General features: G+C 36.9%; 1 pseudogene; it reads left to right on the top strand.

Annotated features, from left to right (window-relative positions):
• The first annotated feature begins 7254 nt into the window (after nt 1-7254).
• Nucleotides 7255-8170, top strand: LOC111775422 (macrophage migration inhibitory factor pseudogene; annotated as a pseudogene).
• Nucleotides 8171-20356: the final 12186 nt, after the last annotated feature.

Below are 20356 nucleotides of genomic sequence, written 5' to 3'. Positions count from 1 at the left end.
TGAGATCTCATTGAAAAATACTTTGCTTCTCAGTTGTTTGGACAGTGAAGATAAATTACGGTCTGAGGATCAAAATCTGAGCAGAATCAAGGCTGCATCCCTATGTACCTAGATTCTTGAGAAGGTTCAGGAAAGGTGAAATGGAAAGTTCTCATCAAAGGATGCCCTTACATTCGTTACCAGCATCACAACATTTTAAATATGCAAGCCATGCACAAAGTAACATTTCAAAAAGTATATGAAGTTTAAATGAAAATGTGAGCAACCTCTTCTGCCATATATTTCAGACATAGAGTAGCTAACAGAATCCACAACATTTTGATTTTGGTGTGTATCCTTCCAGATAAGTTATTTTCAAATAAAATATACAGATTCACATATAAATATATATAATATGCTTATGCAGTTACAAATACTGTGTATGTTGTAAGCATACATAAGTATATATTTTTTTCACACAAATGTGTTTCCAAATCAGCATATAAGGAATGTAATCATTTTCAACAACTGCAAAGCCACAGTATGTGTAACTCAACCCACTTTTAAGAAACAAAACTCTACCAGTAGATAATTAAGGACTTTCCTGTTTTTTTCTTACAAACAATATTCCAATTAATAGTCCTCCATTAACTTCAGTTTGCACATTTGTAGGCTTATATGTCAGTTAAATTCTCAAAAGTGGATTTGCTGTTTGCATTTTAACTTGTGATGTTGACAGATTTCTCATCCTGATTATACCATTTTCTATTTCCACAGCAGTGTATGAATGTCTTTTTCTGCTACCAACATTTTCCACTTTAACTCTCAGTTCTTATTGTAATGTTCCCCTGTCTCCCAACCTGAAGAAATTATCTCAAAGACTCCTTTTCCCTCTGAGTCAACACTCAATGAGGATTCCTTACCTGTAATTTTAGCCTCATCTGTTTTATAAATAGAGCAAAAGTATAATATTATTCCTTTTAGATTTTTAGGCTTAGTAAAATAAAATTTCAGTCACAGACTAAGTTTATTTTTAGTAGCTCGACTGCTGACAGTGCATAAAAACTATGCTGCCAACATAGCTAGCACTTCTATTTGAAGGTTGATTGAGCTTTGTAAAAATCCTATTCCGTGCAGATGCTGACAACTCATGGAATAGTGGTACAAATGAGTAGGAAGGTGTTTTGTCAGCCACTGCTGATGGATGGAGTCCTGCCCCAGGGTTCTGGAGCTGTCTGAACACATGACACCCAGACACTAGATAGATGAGATTGAAGCAGTTTATTAGTCACATATCCTCACATCCTAGGGGAGGAGGACACCACATGCCTCAGGGTGGTGTCGTCTGGGAGCAGAGTAAAACAAGAGCCACGGGAGCGGGATTTATTCTAACAAGAGGAGGAGGTGCCCTCTGTTTCCTGTGGGAGGATGTGGTTGGTTTGATTAAGTTTGTGGCTGTTAGGGAGATGAATCACTTCAGTTGATGACCAGGTGGGTGCAGTTGGTCTGGCTGATATGGGAACTCACTGGGTGAGTGCATTTCCCCCTGGCTGCTGGGCATATCTTGTGAGAACAGGGGAACTCAGGGTTAGGCTTTTGGATCTCTCTGAGGTTCAAAGATACCAAAGATTACAGCACATGTAATTTTAGGCCTTACACTACAAGAGAAAGAAGACATGAAATATTTGCTCTCTGATAAATTTCATTACAAAAATTAATAAAATTATCTGAGAAATTTAAAAAAAATACAAGAGAGTCAAATTATCCATAATATAGTTGTTCTATAAAAACCAATGTGAACATTTCAATAACGTGTGTTAACTATTTTTTGGTGTGCATTTTAAAGCACCGTTACTTAGTATGTAGTATCTCCTCCTTTTGGCACTTAATATCCTAATAAAACAATTTCCACATATTAAAAAATAATCCTCAAAAAATTTTAAAAAATAAAAGAAAACCTCATATAACTCAACAGAACAAAACCAAACTCTCTGATTAAAAAATGAGAAGAGTATCTGAATACACATTTTTCCAAAGAAGACATACAAATGGCCAACAGGTATATGAAAAAGCGCTCAACCTCACTAATCACCAGGGAAATGCAAATCAAAACCACAATGAGATAACACCTCACACCTGTTAGAATGGCTATTATCAAAAAGACAATAGGGCCCGCCCGTGGCCAAGTGGTTGGGTTTGTGCCTTCTGGTGCCCAGGGTTTCGCAGGTTCGGATCCTCGGCATGGACCTAGCACTGCTCATTGAGCCATGCTGAGGCAGCGTCCCACACAGCAGAGCCAGAAGGACCTACAGCTAGACCATACAACTACGTACTAGGGGGCTCTGGGAAGAGGAAGTATTAGCTCAGGTGCCATTCTTTAAAAAAAAAAAACAAAAACAAAAATAACAAGTATTGGCAAAGATGTGGTGAAAAGGGAACCCTTGTGCACTGCTTGTGGGAATATAAATCAGTGCGGCCACCATGGAAAACAGTATAGCGGTCCCTCAAAAACTTAAAATCAGAACTACCATATGATCCGGCAATTCCACTTCTGAGTATTTATCTGAAGGAAACGAAATCACTATCTTGAAAATATATCTGCACCTCCATGTTCATCGCAGCATTATTTACAGTAGCAAAGACTTGGAAACAACTAAGTGTCCACTGACAGATGAATGGATAAAGAAAATGTGATACACACACATACAGTGGAATATTCATATTATTCAGCCATAAAAAAAAGGAAATCTTGCCATTTGCAACAACATGGATGGACTGTGAGGGCATTATGCTAAGTCAAATTAAGTCAGAGAAAGACAAATACAGTGTGATCTCACTTATATGTGGAATATTAAAAAAAAAAACCCCAAACTCATAGATACAGAGAACAGATTGGTGGTTGCCAGAGGGTGGGGGTAGGGGGTGGGAAAAATGGGTGGAAAAAAAAAAACCCTTTACAAACATTTAGTGACTGCATAATTATATTAAAGGTGTTCCATTATTTGCATAGGCATCCCAATCTTTTGGGCATTTAATTGTTTCCACTATTGTGTAGTTATAAATAAAGCTGATATTAATATATATTTATACTGAAAGACTTCTATAGATTTTAGATTACTTTCTTATGACTGATCAATTATTAAAAGTGACTTGAAAAATAATTTTTATTACTCCTAATTAAAATTTCCTCCAGACTGTGTAAAAATCCTGACCTCACCTGTGTTTCCACAATTGACTGCCATGTAATTTTAGAGAGTGAGTCTTGAGATGCACTCACAAAGGGAATCATTGCAGGAGAGAAGGCTGGAGGTTCTTTTCTATATAGCTTTCAAGAACTCAAAGAGAAGCCCATTCCTCTCTTATTTTATACCAATTCTATTTTTTTCTCTTATCTCTTTTACTGGCTTGACTATAAAAGAAAAAACCAACACTCAATAAGAGACACATTTTTCTCCTAAAAGATATTCACAGAATTGCTGTAGCTATGTGACTTTGTTTTCTTGAAGGGACATATGTCATCAGGTCATGGAAATGTCATAGAATTGGATGTCATCAATCTCATGTTATTTACTCCTTGAAAACCAGATAATGATCTGAGACACTGGGGCCCCAGTGATTGCTGGAATTCGATAAAATGACCTGGGACCAAAAAGGGATATTGGGCAAGTTCTAAAACATTTGCTATCTCAATTGCAGAGGAATGAATGAGAGAATGGAAGCTTTACCAAGTTGATTTCAGGAGATTTTCCCAACATAGGCTTCTACCATAGGGATATTATCCCAAGCACAGAAATTCCTATTATCCCAAACCATTTGAAAAACTGTCACTTACTTTTGAGGAGCCAGGGAGGATATGTGGACCTCTGCACTGGGAGCAGAAGCAGTTAACAGTGGAGCATTACTGCTGTCGGCCGAGGGAAACTTCGTTACACCAGACCTTCATAATGCACACAACAAAGTTCAGAGCTGTGAGGAAATTCACTTTTCTTATGAATGTGCCCACATTTAGTACAAATACAGAAATTTTTGCTGATCAAAAAAGATTGGATGTATCTTTATAACATGTCAGATGAGAATCGAGGCAAACAATGCCCTTATTAATAAAAATGAAACAAGACAAAAACACTGAAGCAAGACTTCCAGTTTCTGGTTGAGCATTTAAGGAGTTTAGAAGTTGCTGTAACTTCCTAACAACAAGTAAAAAGCTGAACAAACTATAAAATCAACAAGTATTTAAGATTTGTCAGAAAATTGAGGTCACAGGTCAAACTGCTGCCCCCAAAATTGGAGATACAGAAAACCACAACTTCCTGGAGCAGAAACCTCCACAGGAACCAGTACCAGGCGAGAAGACAGACGAATTGCTGGAGGCTCGGCATGGATAAGCCTGAGACCCCAGGCCCCCAGCTGTCAGGGGCCCCATGCTTTTGTGGCTTTACCTTCGTGAGCTCTACCACCTTCTCACAATGAAGATGATCAGAAAATCTCCCTGGGCTTCCACTGGGGGGAGGAGAACAAGAACCATTTTGAAATATGCCAGAGTATCTTCTACTTAACAAGGCCTGCACCAAACAGAAATTATTTTACCATAGCCTAAACTATTGGGGTTTTATCAGAACCTAACCAGCATGGGAGAAGGGAAACAATCAACTCTGGCCTACCTAGCCTAATATATGGGAGAAGGGAAATACCCAAATACAACCCCCTCTTGCCTTCCTGTACTACCTGTGGGGGTTAGAAAAGAAAATTGAGGAGCACTTGTGAAGTTCACACAGCAGGGACACAAAAAGACTGAGACCTAATCATAGCACTATGGAATGTTTCCCCTGCCCCTACACCTTGCCACCATATTATTAAAGGCCTACTTACTGCAGTTTCTTCTACCCAGTACGTAATATCCACCTATCAGCAAAAAGTTACAAGGCATGCTAAAAGGCAAAAAACACAGTGTGAAGAGCCAGAATAATCATCAAAACCAGACCATATATGTCAGGGACGTTGGAATTATCTGACTGGTAAGTTAAAACTATGATTAATATGCTAAAGGCTCTAATAGAAAAAAAAGACAACATGCAATAACAGATGGGTAATGAATGTAAGCAGAGAGATGCAACTCCTAAGAATGAACGAAATAGAAATGTTAGAGATGAAATACCTTTTAAGGAAAATGAAAGAATGCCTTTGATGGGCTCAGTAGTAGACCACACATGGCTGAGGAAAGAATCTTTGAGCTTCAGGATATGTCAATAGAAACCTCTTAAACTAAAAAGCAAAGAGAAAAAAGACTGATAAAAACTGGAACAAGATATCTGAGAACTGTGGGACAACTACAAAAAGTATAACATACACACAATGGGAATTCCAGAAGGAGAAGAAAGAGAGAAAGGAACAGAATATTCGAAGAAAGAATTTCCCCCAATTAATATCATAGGCCAAACCACAGATACAAGAAGCTCAGAGAACACCAACCAGGATAAATGACAAAACAAAACAAAAAACCCATACGTACATCATATTCAAACTTCAGAAATTCAAAGATAAACAATTTTTAATGAAGCCAAAGAAAAAAACATATTACCTTGAGAAGAATTATATCTGACTTCTCAGTAAAGATGCAAGCAAGAACAGAGTGGAGTGAAATATTTGAAGTGTTGAGAGAAAAAAATCACCAACCTAGGATTCTGTACCCGGTGAAATTATATTCAAAAGTGGAGGAAAAAAAGGACTTTCTCAGACAAAAAGAAATTGAGGGAATTTGTTGCCAGTATACCTGCCTTGCAAGAAATGTTAAAAGAAGTTCTCAGATACACCTTAAGTATAGATAATTTTTATGTATCAAAGATACCTCAATAGAGCCTTTTTTTATAGGAAAAAAAGAACATTGAAGATCAGTACAAAAAACAAGGGATAAATCTAAAGTGAGTAGCAGTAACAAGAGAAAGCAGTATCTCAAGAGACAGTATGTCCTGAAATTTTAAAAACAAGCAAACAAGCCCAGCTTCAAAATTATTCTCAGAAAATCTTCAATGAAAATATTTACTTAAATGTGATACAGATTGTTCAGTGTTTGCAAAATAGTTCAACTGGAAACAGTATTAAGAAACCACACAGGGGCCAGCCCCATGGCTGAGTGGTTAACTTTGTGTCCTCTGCATTGGTAGCCCAGGGTTTGCCAGTTCGGATCCTGGGTGTGGACCTACACACCACTCATCAAGCAAGGCTGTGGCAGCATCCCACATAGAAGAACTAGAAGGACTTATAACTAGGATAGACAACTATGTGCTGGGGCTTGGGGAGAAAAACAAAAAGAGGAAGATTGGAAATAGATCTTAGCTCAGGCCCAATCTTCCTCATCAAAAAAAAAGCTCCAAAAACCAAAAAGAACCCAAATATTCTAAAAAAAAAAAAAAAAAAAGGAACCACATATGTGAATATTCACTATTATTACTTGATAATAGCAATGGTTGAGTCCTCTTCCATAGCATCCAGTATATTCACTTTAAACTGTTCCAACAGGGCAGAAAAACCTACACTTTCCCTGAAAATGATAAAAATGTAACATCTAATATCTATTAATAAATATAAAATCATTAATAAACAAGCCAAAAAGAAGTTCTTCAGAGAGAAGGAAAACAATCTAGATCAGAAACTTGAATCCACATAAAGAAAGGATAAATAACTGAAGGTAAAATAAAAACTTATTTTTCTTAATTGATCCACCAACAATTTTTGTCCAAAATAATAATAGCAACAACGTATTACATCAAGTATGCATATATATGCTTATGCATGTTTTTATAGAAGTGAAATCAATGACAGCAATGATACAAGTGAGGGGATGGATAAACTCGGGATACTTTATTATTATAAGGTACTTGCACTACCCAAGAAGTGTTCTAGTACTGTTTGAAAGTGGACTTGCATTCCTTGTAAATGTATATTCCAAACTGTAGGGACTAAACCCCTAAAAGGAGAAAAAAAAAAGTAAGTACAACTGATATGCTAAGAAAGGAGAGAAAATAGAACCATATAAAATGCTCAGTTAAAACAAAAAGGCAGAAAAAGAGTGGATGACAAAAATAGGAACAAAGAACAATGGCAACAAATAGAAAATAGAAACAGATATGATTAATCCAGCTATATCAATAATCACTTTGAATGTCAGTGGTCTAAATGCACCAATTAAAAGACAGAGATTGGGCCAGCCCTATGGTATAATGGTTAAAGTTCTGCGCACACCACTTCAGCAGTCCAAGTTCATGGGTTCAGATCCCAGGTGCAGACCTACACCATTCGTCAACCATGCTGTGGTGGCCAACCCACATACAAAATAGAGGAAGACTGGCACAGATGTTAGCTCTGGGCTAATCTTCCTCAAGCAAAAAACAGGAAAGTTGGCAACAGATGTTACCTCACGGCCAGTCTTCCTCAGCAAAAAAAAATTGTCAGAGTAGATCCATAAATACAACCCAAATATATGTTGTCCATAAGAAACCTACTTTTAATATAAAGATGTGGTTCTTGACTTGTGCTGGAGCACACGTAATTTGGTTTCTCTGCCTCAATCCTTACCAATCCTCTGCCATCATGCTGAGTTTTATGGTGAACACCAGTGTGCCCATGCCTCCTTACTGGATGGGCTGCTGTCTAAGCTCACCGAACAGCTGGCACAGGCCACAGGCAAGTCACCCCAGTGCACGTCACAGTGCATGTGATCCTGGACCAGCTCACAGCCTTTGGAAGCTCAAGCTAGAGATGCATGCTCTGCAGCCTACACAGCATTGCGAAGATTGGTGGTGCACAGAACCACTCCTACCGCAAGCTGCCATGCAGCCTGCTTGCTGAGTGCCTGCACGTCAGCCCCAGCAGGATTTATATCAACCTACTATGACATGAACATGGCTGACATGAGTGGGAACAGCTCCACCTTCCCCTTAGGGCCATGCACTGGCCTGACCTGCCTGCACCAGGCCCTGCGGCCCCTGGTATTCTGCCTGCATGGCTCCCAGCAACCCCTTAACCTCATGGTGGGAAGAAATAAAGTTTAAAAATAAAAAAATATACATACAGACATACATACACACACATATAGATTAAAGGTAATGACAAGGAGAAAGACCTACCATGATAACATTAATCAAAAGAAAGTGGGAGTAGTTATATTAACTTCAGATAGAGCAGACTTCAGAACAAGGAAAGTTATCAGGGATAAAGAAGGATATTACACAATTAGTAAGAAGTCAGTTCTCCAAGAAAATATAAGTCTTAATGTATATATGCCTAACAAAACAGCATCAAAATCCATGGGGCAAGGCTGGCGCCGTGGCCCAGTGGTTAATTTTGGCACCCTCTGCTTTCGTGGCCTAGGGTGGTGGGTTTGGATCACAGGTGCAAACCTACAGCACTTGTCACCCATGCTGTGTTGACAACCCACATATAAAATAGAGGAAGACTGGCACAGATGTTAGCTCAGGGCTAATTCTTCTTAAGTGAAAAAATGAAAAGAGGAAGTTTGGCAACAGATGTTAGCTCAGGGCTAATCTTCCTCACCAAAAAAGAAAAATAAAATAACCCATGAAAAAACAAAAAACATTAGGCAAAACTGATAGACCTTAAAGGAGAAATAGATTAATCCACTAATATAGATGGAGATTTATCCCTCCTCTATCAGAAATGGATGTATCCAGTGGGAAGAAAATCACTAAAGACATAGCTAAACTCAACAACACCATCAATCAACTGGATGTAATTTAATTAACATCTATAGACCTTCATCCAGCAACAGCAGATTACACATTCTTCTCAAGTTCACATGGAACACTCACCAAAACAAACACAGCCAGGGCCATAAAACACACTTTCACACTTAAAAAAAATAGAAATCATGTAATATCTGCTCTCAGAGACCACAATGGAATTAAACTAGATATCACTAACAGAAAGATAGGTGAAAATCCCAAAACACTTGGACACTAAACAAAACACTTCTGAATAAACATGAATCGAAGGAGTCTCAAGAAATGAAAAATATTTCAATTAAATGAAAATACAACTCATCAAACTTTGTGGGATGTAGCAAAAGTAGTGCTCAGAGGAAAAATTATATCATTGAGTCCACATATTAGAAAAAAAGAAAGTTTTAAAATAAATAATCTAAGCTTCCACCATAGGAAACTAGACAAAGAAGAGTAAATTAAATCCAATGTAAGCAGGAAAATAGAATAAAAATTAGAACAGAAATCAGGGCAATAAAAAACAAGAATCAATAGAGAAAAGTAAAATCTTGCATTTTGAAAAGATCAATCAATAAAATTGATAAGCATCTAGCCAGCCTAACTGAAAAGAAGAGAACACAAGATACCAGTATCAGAAATGAAAGAGGAGACATCACTACAAATCCCACAGACATTAAAAGGATAATACAGGAATATTACAAACAACTCTCTACCTAGAAATTTGACAACTTAGATAAAATGCACCAATTCCTTGAAAGACACAATCTATGAAAACTCACAGAAGAAGAAATAGGCAATGTAAAAGGCCCATATCTACTAAAGAAATTGAATCAATAATTAATATCCTACTAAATCAGAAAGCACCAGGCCCAGATGGGTTCACCTGTAACTTCTACTAAACATTTAAGGAAGAAATTACACCAATTCTTCACAATCTCTTCCAGAAGACAGAAGCAGAAGGAATACTTCCTAACTCATTGTATGAGCCCAGCATTACCCTGAAATCAAAAAAAGACACAAGAAAAGAAAACTCAGACAAATATCTCTCATGAACATACAGGCAAAAGTTCTCAATAAAATATTAGCAAATTAAACACTACAAGGTATAAAAAGAATTATATACCAAGACCAAGTTGGATTTATCCTAGGGTAGATAAGGCTGGTTCAACATTCAAAAATTAATGTAACCCATCACATCAACAGGTGAAAGAAGAAAAATCACATGATCACTTCAATAGATGCAGCAAAAGGGTTTGAGAAAATCCAACACCCATTCATGAAAAAAACTCTCGTGAGAAACTAGGAATAGAGGGGAACTTCTTCAACTGCATAAAGAAAATATACCAAAAAACCTAACATCATACTTAATGGTGAGAAACACAAAGCTTTCCTGCTAAGATCAGGAACCAAGCAAAGATGTCCACTCTTACCACTCCTTTTCAACATTGTACTGGGAATCCTTTCTAATGAAATCAAATAAGAAAAGAAAATGGAAATTTACAGACAGGGAAGGAAGAAATAAAACTCTGTTTGTTGGAAATATTGTTGTCTGTGTAGAAAATCAGAAAGATTCAACAGAAAAACGAATTAATAAGCAATTATGGCAAGGTTGCAGGATACAAGGTTAACATACAAAAATCAATTGCTTTCCTATATACCAGCAATGACGAGGTGGAATTTGAAAACGAAAACGTATTTACATTAGTCCTCCAAAAATTAAATACTTAGATATAAATCTAATGAACTATGTATAAGGTCTATATGACAAAAACTATGAAACTGAGTAAATCGATGAAGAACTAAATAAATGGAGAGAGAGTTCATGTTTATAAATAGGAAGGTGCAATACTGTCAAGATGTCAGTTCTTCCCAACTTGACTGTAAATTCAGCACAATCACACAGCAAGTAATTTTGCAGATATTAACTAACTCACTCTGAAGTTCATATAGAGAGGCAAAACACCTAGAACAGCCAACTGAGTTCTGAAGGACAAGAACAAAATCGGAGGACTGACAATACCTATCTTCGACTTAATATAAAGCTACAGTAATTAATACAGTGTGGTGTTAGTGAAAGAAAAGACAAGTAGACTAATGAAACGGAACAGAGAGCCCAGACAGAGATCCCCATAAATATAGTCAACTGAAGTTTGACAACGAAAAAGCAGCAATCCAATGGAGAAAAGATAGTCTAGTCATTTCAACAAATGATGTGGGAACAACTGGATAGCCACATACAGAAGATAAGTCTAGACCTAAGAACCTTCACAAAATTAACTCAACAGAAATCACCGACTTAAAGGTAAAATGCAGAAGTATAAAGCCCCTAGTAGATAACAAAGGAGAAAATCTAAATGACTTTGAGTATGTCAGTGACTTTAGAAATAACACCAAAGGCATGGGGCATGAAAGAATTGATAAGCTGGACTTCATTAAAAGTAAAAACTTCTGCTCTACAAAAGACAATGTCAAGAGGATGAGAAAACAAGCCAAAGACTGGGAGAAAATATTTTCAAAAGACATATATGATTATCAAAAATACATAAAGAACTCTTAATAAGAATGCAGGAAATCAATTATTCAGCCATAAAAAAGAAAGAAATCTTGCCATTTGTAACAACATGGATGGACCTCCAGGGCATTTTTCTAAGTGAAATAAGTGAGACAGAGAAAGACAAATGCCATATGATCTCATGTATATCTGGAATCTAAAAAACAAACTGAAATAATAGGGGGCCAGTCCCATGGCCGAGTGATTAAGTTCCTGCGCTCTGCTTCGGCAGCCCGGGGTTTCACCAGTTCAGATCCTGGGTGCAAACATGGCACCGCTCACCAGGCCACGTTGAGGTGGCATCCCACGTAGCACAACCAAAAGGACCTACAACTAGAATATACAACTATGTCCTGGAGGGAGAAGAAGGAGGAGGAGGAGGAGGAGGAGGAGGGGGAGGAGGGGGAGGGGAGGGGGAGGAGGAGAAAAGATGGCAACAGATGTTAGCTCAATCTTTAAAAAAAAGAAAAAACTGAATTCATAGTTACACAGAACAGATTGGTGGTGGCCAGGGGTGAGGGATGGAGAGTGGGCGAAATGGGTGAAGGTCAAAAGGTACAAATTTCCGGTTATAAAATAAATAAATCATGGAGATGAAATGTACAACATGGTGACTATAGTTAATACTGTAGTGCATATTTGAAAGTTCCTAAGAGAGTAGATCTTAAAAGTTCTCATCACAAGAAAAAAGTTTTGTTAACTATATATGGTGACATATTAACTAGACTTATTGTGATCATTTTGCAATCTGTATAAATATCAAATCATTATATTGTACACCTGAAACTAATGTTATATGGCAATTATATCTCAATAAAGGAAAACAAATCAATTTAAAAAATGGGCAAAACATCTGGACACCTCATCAAAGATGTACAGATGGCAAATAAGCAGATGAAAAGATATTCAACATGTCATTAGAGAATTGCAAATAAAACAATAAGGAAATGCCTCTACACACTTATTCTGATGTCCACAGAGAACCTGCACACAAATGATTATACCAGCTTTAATCATACTTGTGAAAACTTGGAAGCAACCAAGATGTCCTTCAGTAGGTGGGTGGATAACTATGAAACATCTAGACAATGGATATTATTCAGCACTAAATAGAAATGATCTGTCAAACCTGAGAAGACATGGAGGAACCCTGAATGCATATTACTAAGTCGAAGAGGCCATATACTGTATGATTCCAACTATGAGACATTCTGGAAAGGGCAAAACTATGGAGACAATAGATTAGTAGTTGCCAGAGAAGGAGGGAACAAATGAATAGGCAGGGCACAGAGGATTTTTAAAGCAGTGCATATCCTCTCTATGATATTATATCCATGTAATATATATTATATTACTTTGATATTGTCATTATATATGAATAATTATGTAATTATGGGTTTATAAACTATTGGTTTATAATCGCATATATAATTACATATGTCATAGCAATATGTACATATTTAATGATATGTATAATATATATCATATATGTCATAATAAACCCATAGAATGTGCAACACCAAGACTGAACCCTAAGGTAAACCATGGACCTCAGGTGATTGTGATGTGTCAGTGTAGGTTCGTCCTTGGTGAAAAACGTACCATTCTGGTGAGTGATGTTGATAATGGTGGAGACTGTGCAGGTTGGGGGCAGGGAGTATATGGGATATCTCTGTACTGCCCTCTCAGATTTCATTCTAAAACGATAAAACTGCTCTGGAAAAATAAAGTCATACAAAATTTTAAAAGATTAATGTTCAAGGTTGTAAGTTATTCCATTCTATTAACATACTGTTTGTTTCTCTCTTCTGTTGTTGATGTGAATGTGATTTCTTTCTTTGGACCTTACTGAAAACATTGCTTTGAACATTTTTGTGTATGTATCCTGGTTACTATTAAGATGCTTTATGTAAGGTATAAAGCACGAGGTGGAAGTGTTGGGCCATAGGGTAAACATATCTTCTACTAGATATTGCCATATTCCCCCCAAAAGTTAATAAACCATTCACAGTCCCCAAATGTATCATAACCCACAAAACTTCACATCCTTGTTGACAGTTAATATCGTCACATTTTAAATTTGAGCCTTCTGGGGGGGTGTGTGGTGATGGTTGAGGTGTTAATTTGTCCAGCCATTTTTTTTCTTTATAATTCTGCCCATGTTAGGATTTGTGAATATGGCAGGGCTAGGAGGCTGGCTCTGGATTTCTACATCATCTATCTTAGTATTTCACAGGCCAGTGGTGTGGCCAGGACCCAGGCCCACTTCTCAAGGACCCTGCACAATCTAACCCTCTTGCCTCTGTTTGAGATATGCTCTTTATAAAATATGATGAAGCAGCCTCACCTCCTTGGGAGGGAGCACAAAATCCTCACTCTGCCTAACCACGGGTCTGGTATTTCCAATTTATTTGTTGCTTCCCCATGCTGACATGTGAAACTAGAAGAGGAGCATTTAGATGTTTCCTGTTTCTGTTTAACCTGACTACAATGTAACGGATACCTCCTGGCCTGTTGCTAAATGCAGGAGTTTCTTCCTTAGTGCAAAGAACTGAAGGGAAATTTCATTGATAATTCATCATTATATCATTCACACACACATGGAATTCGTTAAAGATGTTAATGTGGAGATTGGGATAATGAGGAGATTGGGGTGACCTATTAAAGTGTAGAGAATGCTCAACTGTAGAGAATGAAGCTACAGAAATTATGTGAAACAGTGGAGCATGAAAATTCACCTATGGATTCAGGAGCATGAAGTGAGTTAAGGAGAAAAAGGAGAAGTCATCAGCATTTTATAGGTTATCTCATGCCTAATTATATGGAATCCCACTTAATAGTAGAGATTAAATATACTGTTTACTGCTACATTTATTGAGCATCTATTGTGTGCCAAACACTTCTGACTTCTCCTTTTCATGTATCCTCTGATTTAGTGTGCAAATGCTACCTAACTGTATTGTCGTTTGGCTGCTGTGGGTCTTCGACGATTTCTGTTATTAGGATTTTTTTTTTTTTTTTTTTTTTTGGTTGAAAAGCAGTTGCTCTTTTTGGTTGTAATTTGGAGGGGAGAGAGTCCCGGGTGAGCTCACACTGCAATGTTGCTGACGTCACTCTGTAGTATATTTTTAAGTCAGGGATTGTGATGCCTCAGGCTTTGTTCTTTTTTTTTCTCAGGAGTGCTTTAGATATTTGCGGCCTTTGTTCCATATAAATTTTAGGATTCTTTATTATATTTCCATGAGTAATGTCTTTGGGATTCTGATTGGGACTGCAGTGAATCTGTAGATTGCTTTAGGTAGTGTGGTCATTTTAACTATGTTTATTCTTCCAACCCATGTGCATGAAATATCATTTCATTTCTTTATGTTATCGATTTCTTTCAATAATGTCTTATCGTTTTCAGTGTATAGGTCTTTCACCTCCTTGGTTAAATTTACTTTTAGATACTGTTTTCTTTTTGTTGCAATTGTAAATGGATTGTATTCTTGACTTCTCTGTTAGCTCCTTATTAGAGTATAGAAATGCAACTGACTTTTTAAAGTTGATTTTGTACCCTGCAACTTTGCTGTAGTTGATTATTTCAAATAATTTTCTCATGGATTCTTTAGGGTTATCTATATCTAGAATCATGTTGTCTGCAAATAGCAAGAGTTTCACTTCTTCTTTTCCAATTTGGATAACTTTTTATTTCTTTTTCTTGCCTAATTGCTCTGGTCAAAACTCCCAGTACTGTTTAGAATATGAGTGGTGAGCGTGAGCACCCTTGTCCTGTTTCTGTTCTCAGAGGAATGGCTTTCAGTTTTTCCCCATTAAGTATAATGTTGGCTGTGGGTTTGTCATATATGGCCTTTATTATATTGAAGTATTTTCCTTCTATACCCATTTTATGGAGAGTTTTTTTTTATCACAAATGGATATTAGATCTTGTCAAATGCTTTCTCTGCCTCTATTGAGATGATCATGTGATTTTTATTCCTCATTTTGTTAATGTGGTATATTACATCGATCTATTTTCAGATGTTGAACCATCCCTGCATCCCTGGTATAAATCCCAGTTGATCATGGTGTATGATCCTTGTAATGTATTGCTGCACTTGGTTTGCCAATATTTTGTTGAGGATTTTTGCATCTATGTTCATCAGTGATATTGGCCTCTAATTTTCCTTCTTTGTGTTGTCCTTGTGTGGTCTTGCTAAGGGGGTAATGTTGGCCTGATAGAATGAGTTAGGAAGTGTTCCATCTTCTTCAATTTTTTCAGATAGTTTGAGAAGGATAGGTATTAAATATTTTTTGAATATTTGGTAGCATTCTCCGAAGAAGCCATCTGGTCTTTTGTTTTGATGGTTTTGATTATTGTTTCAATCTCTTTACTTGTGATTGGTCTATTTAGATTCTCTATTTCTTCTTGATTCAGTTATGGGAGGTTGTATGAGTTTAAGAATTTATCCATTTCCTCTAGGTTGTCCAATTTGTTGGCATACAGTTTTCCATAGTTTTCTCTTATAATCCTTTGTATTTCTGTGGTATCCATAATTTCTCTTCTTTCATTTTAAATTTTATTTATGTGAGCCTTCTCTCTTTTTTTCTTAGTGATTCTGGCTAAGAGTTTGTCAATTTTGTTTATCTTCTCAAAGAACCAGCTCTTAGTTTCATTCTTTGTACTGTCTTTTTAGCCTCTATTTCATTCATTTCTGCTCTAATTTTTATTATTTCCCTCCTTCTGCTGACTTTGGGCTTTGTTCATTCTTCTTTTCCAAATTCTGTTAAGTGTAGTTTAAGATTACTTATTTGAGATTTTTCTTGTTTGTTGAGGTGGGCCTCTATTGATACAAATTTCCCTCTTAGAATTGCCCTTCTGTATCCCCAAGAGTTGATATGTTGTATTTTCATTTTCATTTTCATTTGCCTCCAAATATTTTTTGAAATCTCCTTTCATTTCTTCATTGATCACATGGTCGTTCAGTAGTATGTTGTTTATCCTCCACATATTTGTGACTTTCCCGGCTTTTTTCTTGTAGTTGATTTCTAGTTTCATAGCACATTGGTTGGAAAAGATGCTTGATACAATTTCAATCTTCTTAAATTTATTGAGGATTGCCTAGTTTCCCAGCATATGTTCTATCTTTGAGAATGTTCCTTGTGCACCTAAGAAGAATGTGCATTCTGCTATTTTTGGCTGGAATGTTCTATATATATCTATTAAGTCCATCTGTTCTCATGTTTCATTTAACACTACTGTTTCCTTGTCGACATTGTCTCTGGATGATCTATCTGTTGATGTAAGTAGGGTGTTGAGGTGCCCTACTATTGTTGTGTCTTTGTTAATTTCTCCCTTTAACTCTGTTAGTAGCTGCTTTATATGCATTAGTGTAGTGTATCCTGTGTTAGGGGCATATATATTCAAAGTTTTATGTCCTCTTGGTGGAATGTCCCTTTTATCATTATATGCTGCCCCTCTTTGTCTCTCATTGTCTTTATTATCTTGAAGTTTGCCTTGTCTGATATAAGTATGGCAACACCTGCTTTCTTTTGTTTGCCATTAGCTTGGAGTATTGTCTTCCATCCCTTCACTCTGAGCCTATGTTTGTCTTTAGATCTGAGATGTGTTTCCTGGAGGCAGCATATTGTTGGGTCTTGTTTTTTAATCCGGCCAGCCACTCTGTGTCTTTTGATTAGAGAATTCAATCCATTTACATTTAGAGTGATTAGTGATATATGTGGGCTTAATACTGCCATTTTATCTCTTGTTTTCTGGTTGTTGTATATTTCCATTGTTTCTTTTCCCGTGTATTTCTGACTGCCATTTCAGTTTGGTGTTTTTCCTGATGGTTTTCTCAGTTTTCTCTTTATGATTTTTGTCTCTGTTCTGATTTTTTGCTTAGTGGTTACCATGAGGTTTGTTTAAAAGGTCTCGTAAATGAGACACTCCATTTTCTGATAGCCTCTTATCACCATTAGCCTAAGCAGTTTCCATCCCTTTCCTCTTCCTCTTTTGAGGTATTGTTATCAGAAACTATTCTGTTTTTTTGTTGTGAGTTTGTGACTGAACTGAAGTCTTTATAGTTATTTTTGATGCTTTCCTTCCCTTTATCTTCTATCTTATAATCAAGTGTTTGCTAACCTGTTCTGATAGACCACTGCTATTTTCTGACTTTGTCTATTTATCTCCTTTCTTAAAGCTTTGTAAACCTTTGCCTTTTTGCTTCAGGTATAAGGGCTCCCTTCATCATTTCTTGTAAGCAAGGTCTTGTGGCAATGAACTCCCTCAGCTTTCCTTTATCTGGGAAAGCTTTTATTTCTCCATCTTATGTGGAGGATAGTTTCACTGCATAGAGTATTCTTGGCTGGAAGATTTTGTGTTTCAGTATTTTGAATATATCATTCCATTCTCTCCTAGCCTGTAGGTTTTCTGCTGAGAAGTCTGCTGAAAGCCTGATAGGGGTTTCTTTGTAGATTATTTTCTTCTGCCTTGTTGCCCTTAATATTTTTTTTTTCAGTGCCTTTTGCCAGTTTTACTATTATATGCCTTGGAGAAGGTCTTTTTTTTTTTTCTTCAAAGATTAGCAAGTGAGCTAACAATTATTGCCAATCTTCTTTTTTTTTTTTTTCCTGCTTTTTCTCCCCAAATCCCCCCAGTACCTATTTGCATATTTTAGTTGCAGGTCCTTCTAGTTGTGGCATGTTGGATGCCACCTCAACATGGCCTGATGAGCAGTGCCATGTCTCTGCCCAGGATCCTAATCAGCAAAACCCTGGGCTGCTGAAGTGGAGAGTACAAACTTAACCACTTGGCCATGGGGCTGGCCCCCAGGAGAAGGTCTTTTTGCATTGATATAATTAGGAGTTTTATTGGCTTCATCTACTTGTAAGTCCAGTGTCCTCCCCAGGTTTGGGAAGTTCTCAGCTATTATTTCTTTGAACAAGCCCTCTGTTCCTTTCTCCCTCTAGAATACCTATAATTTTTATTCTTAACTTTTTGAGGAATCTCCATACTGTTTTCCATAGTGGCTGCACCAGTTTGCATTCCCACCAACAGTGTATGAGGGTTCCTTTTTCTCCACAGCCTCTCCAACATTTGTCACTCTTGGTTTTGGATATTTTTGCCATTCTAACAGGTGTAAGGTGATATCTTAGTGTAGTTTTGATTTGCATTTCCCTGATGATTAGTGATGATGAGCATCTTTTCATGTGTCTATTGGCCATCCATATATCTTCTTTGGAGAAATGTCTGTTCATGTCCCCTGCCCATTTTGTAACTGGGTTATTTGATTTTTTATTGTTGAGTTGTGTGAGTTCTTTCTATATTGTGGAGATTAACCCTTTGTCGGATAAATAACTTGTGAATACTTTTTCCCAATTAGTGGGCTGCTTTTTGTTTCAATCCTGTTTTCCCTTGCCTTGAGGAAGCTCTTTAGCCTGATGAAGTCCCATTTGTTTATTCTTTCTATTGTTTCCCTCATGTGAGGGGTTATGGTGTCCAAAAGGTTCTTTTGAAGCTGATGTCAAAGAGTGTGCTGCCGATATTCTCTTCTAGAAGACTTATTGTTTCAGGCCTAATCTTTAGGTCTTTGATCCATTTTGAGTTTATTTTAGTAAATGGTGAAAAACAATGGTTGATTTTCATTCTTTTACATGTGGCTGTCCAGTTTTCCCAGCACCATTTGTTGAAGAGACTTTCTTTCCTCCATTGTAGGCCCTCAGCTCCTTTGTCAAAGATTAGCTGTCCATAGATGTGTGGTTTTATTTCTGGGCTTTCAATTCTGTTCCATTGATCTGTGCATCTGTTTTTGTACCAGTACCATGCTGTTTTGATTACTGTGGCTTTGTAGTATGTTTTGAAGTCAGCGATTGTGATGCCTCCAGCTTTGTTCTTCTTTCTCAGGATTGCTTTAGCAATTCGGGGTCTTTTGTTGCCCCATATGAATTTTTGGATTCTTTGTTCAATTTCTGTAAAGAATGACATTGGAATTCTGATTGGGATAGCGTTGAATCTGTAGATTGCTTTAGGTAGTATGGACATTTTAACTATGTTTATTCTTCCAATCCATCTGCATGGAATGTCTTTCCATCTCTTTATGTCATTGTCGATTTCTTTCAAGAAGGTCTTGTAGTTTTCATTGTATAGATCTTTCACTTCCTTGGTTAAATTTATCCCAAGGTATTTTATTCTTTTTGTTGCGATCGTGAATGGGATTGAGTTCTTGAGTTCTTTTTCTGTTAGTTCATTGTTAGCATATAGAAATGCTACTGATTTATGTATGTTGATTTTATACCCTGCAACTTTGCTGTAGTTGTTGATTTTTCTAATAGTTTTTCTATGGATTCTTTGGGGTTTTCTATATATAAGATCATGTCGTCTGCAAACAGCGAGAGTTTTACTTCTTCGTTGCCTATTTGGATTCCTTTTATTTCTTTTTCCTGCCGAATAGCTCTGGCCAACACCTCTAGTACTATGTTGAAGAAGAGTGGTGAAAGTGGGCACCCTTGTCTTGTTCCTGTTCTGAGAGGGATGGGTTTCAGTTTTTGTCTGTTGAGTATGAGGTTGCCTGTGGTTTTGTCATATATGGCCTTTATTATGTTGAGGTACTTTCTTTCTATACCTATTTTATTGAGGGTTTTTATCATAAATGGATGTTGGATCTTGTCCAATGCTTTCTCTGCATCTATTGAGATGATCATGTGGTTTTTGTTTCTCATATTGTTAATGTAGTGAATCATGTTGATTGACTTGCGGATGTTGAACCATCCCTGTGTCCCTGGTCAGAATTTTAGCAATTTTTAAGTTGCTAGTCCTAATTGAGTTTGGTATTTCTTGAAGAACTTCATTTTTAAAAAAATGTTAGTTTTCTCTCCTCTTCCACCTGAAGCATTTTCCATATTTTTTTCCTCTAAATCACTAATTTGGTCCTCTATAACGTCAGCTCTATTTTTTATGGATTCTAGATTATTTTTTATCTCATTGTGTTCTTCATATCCAGAATTTGTTTGGCTATTTTTTATTTTTTAAATTTAATTAATTTTTTCTTTGAGGAAGATTAGCCCTGAGCTAACATCTCCCACCAACCCTCCTCTTTTTGCTGAGGAAGAC

Source organism: Equus caballus, chromosome 10 (genome assembly GCF_041296265.1).
Source record: "Equus caballus isolate H_3958 breed thoroughbred chromosome 10, TB-T2T, whole genome shotgun sequence".
In the NCBI taxonomy this organism is placed as follows: Eukaryota; Metazoa; Chordata; class Mammalia; order Perissodactyla; family Equidae; genus Equus; species Equus caballus.
This window is presented reverse-complemented; position numbering and strand designations above follow the sequence as displayed.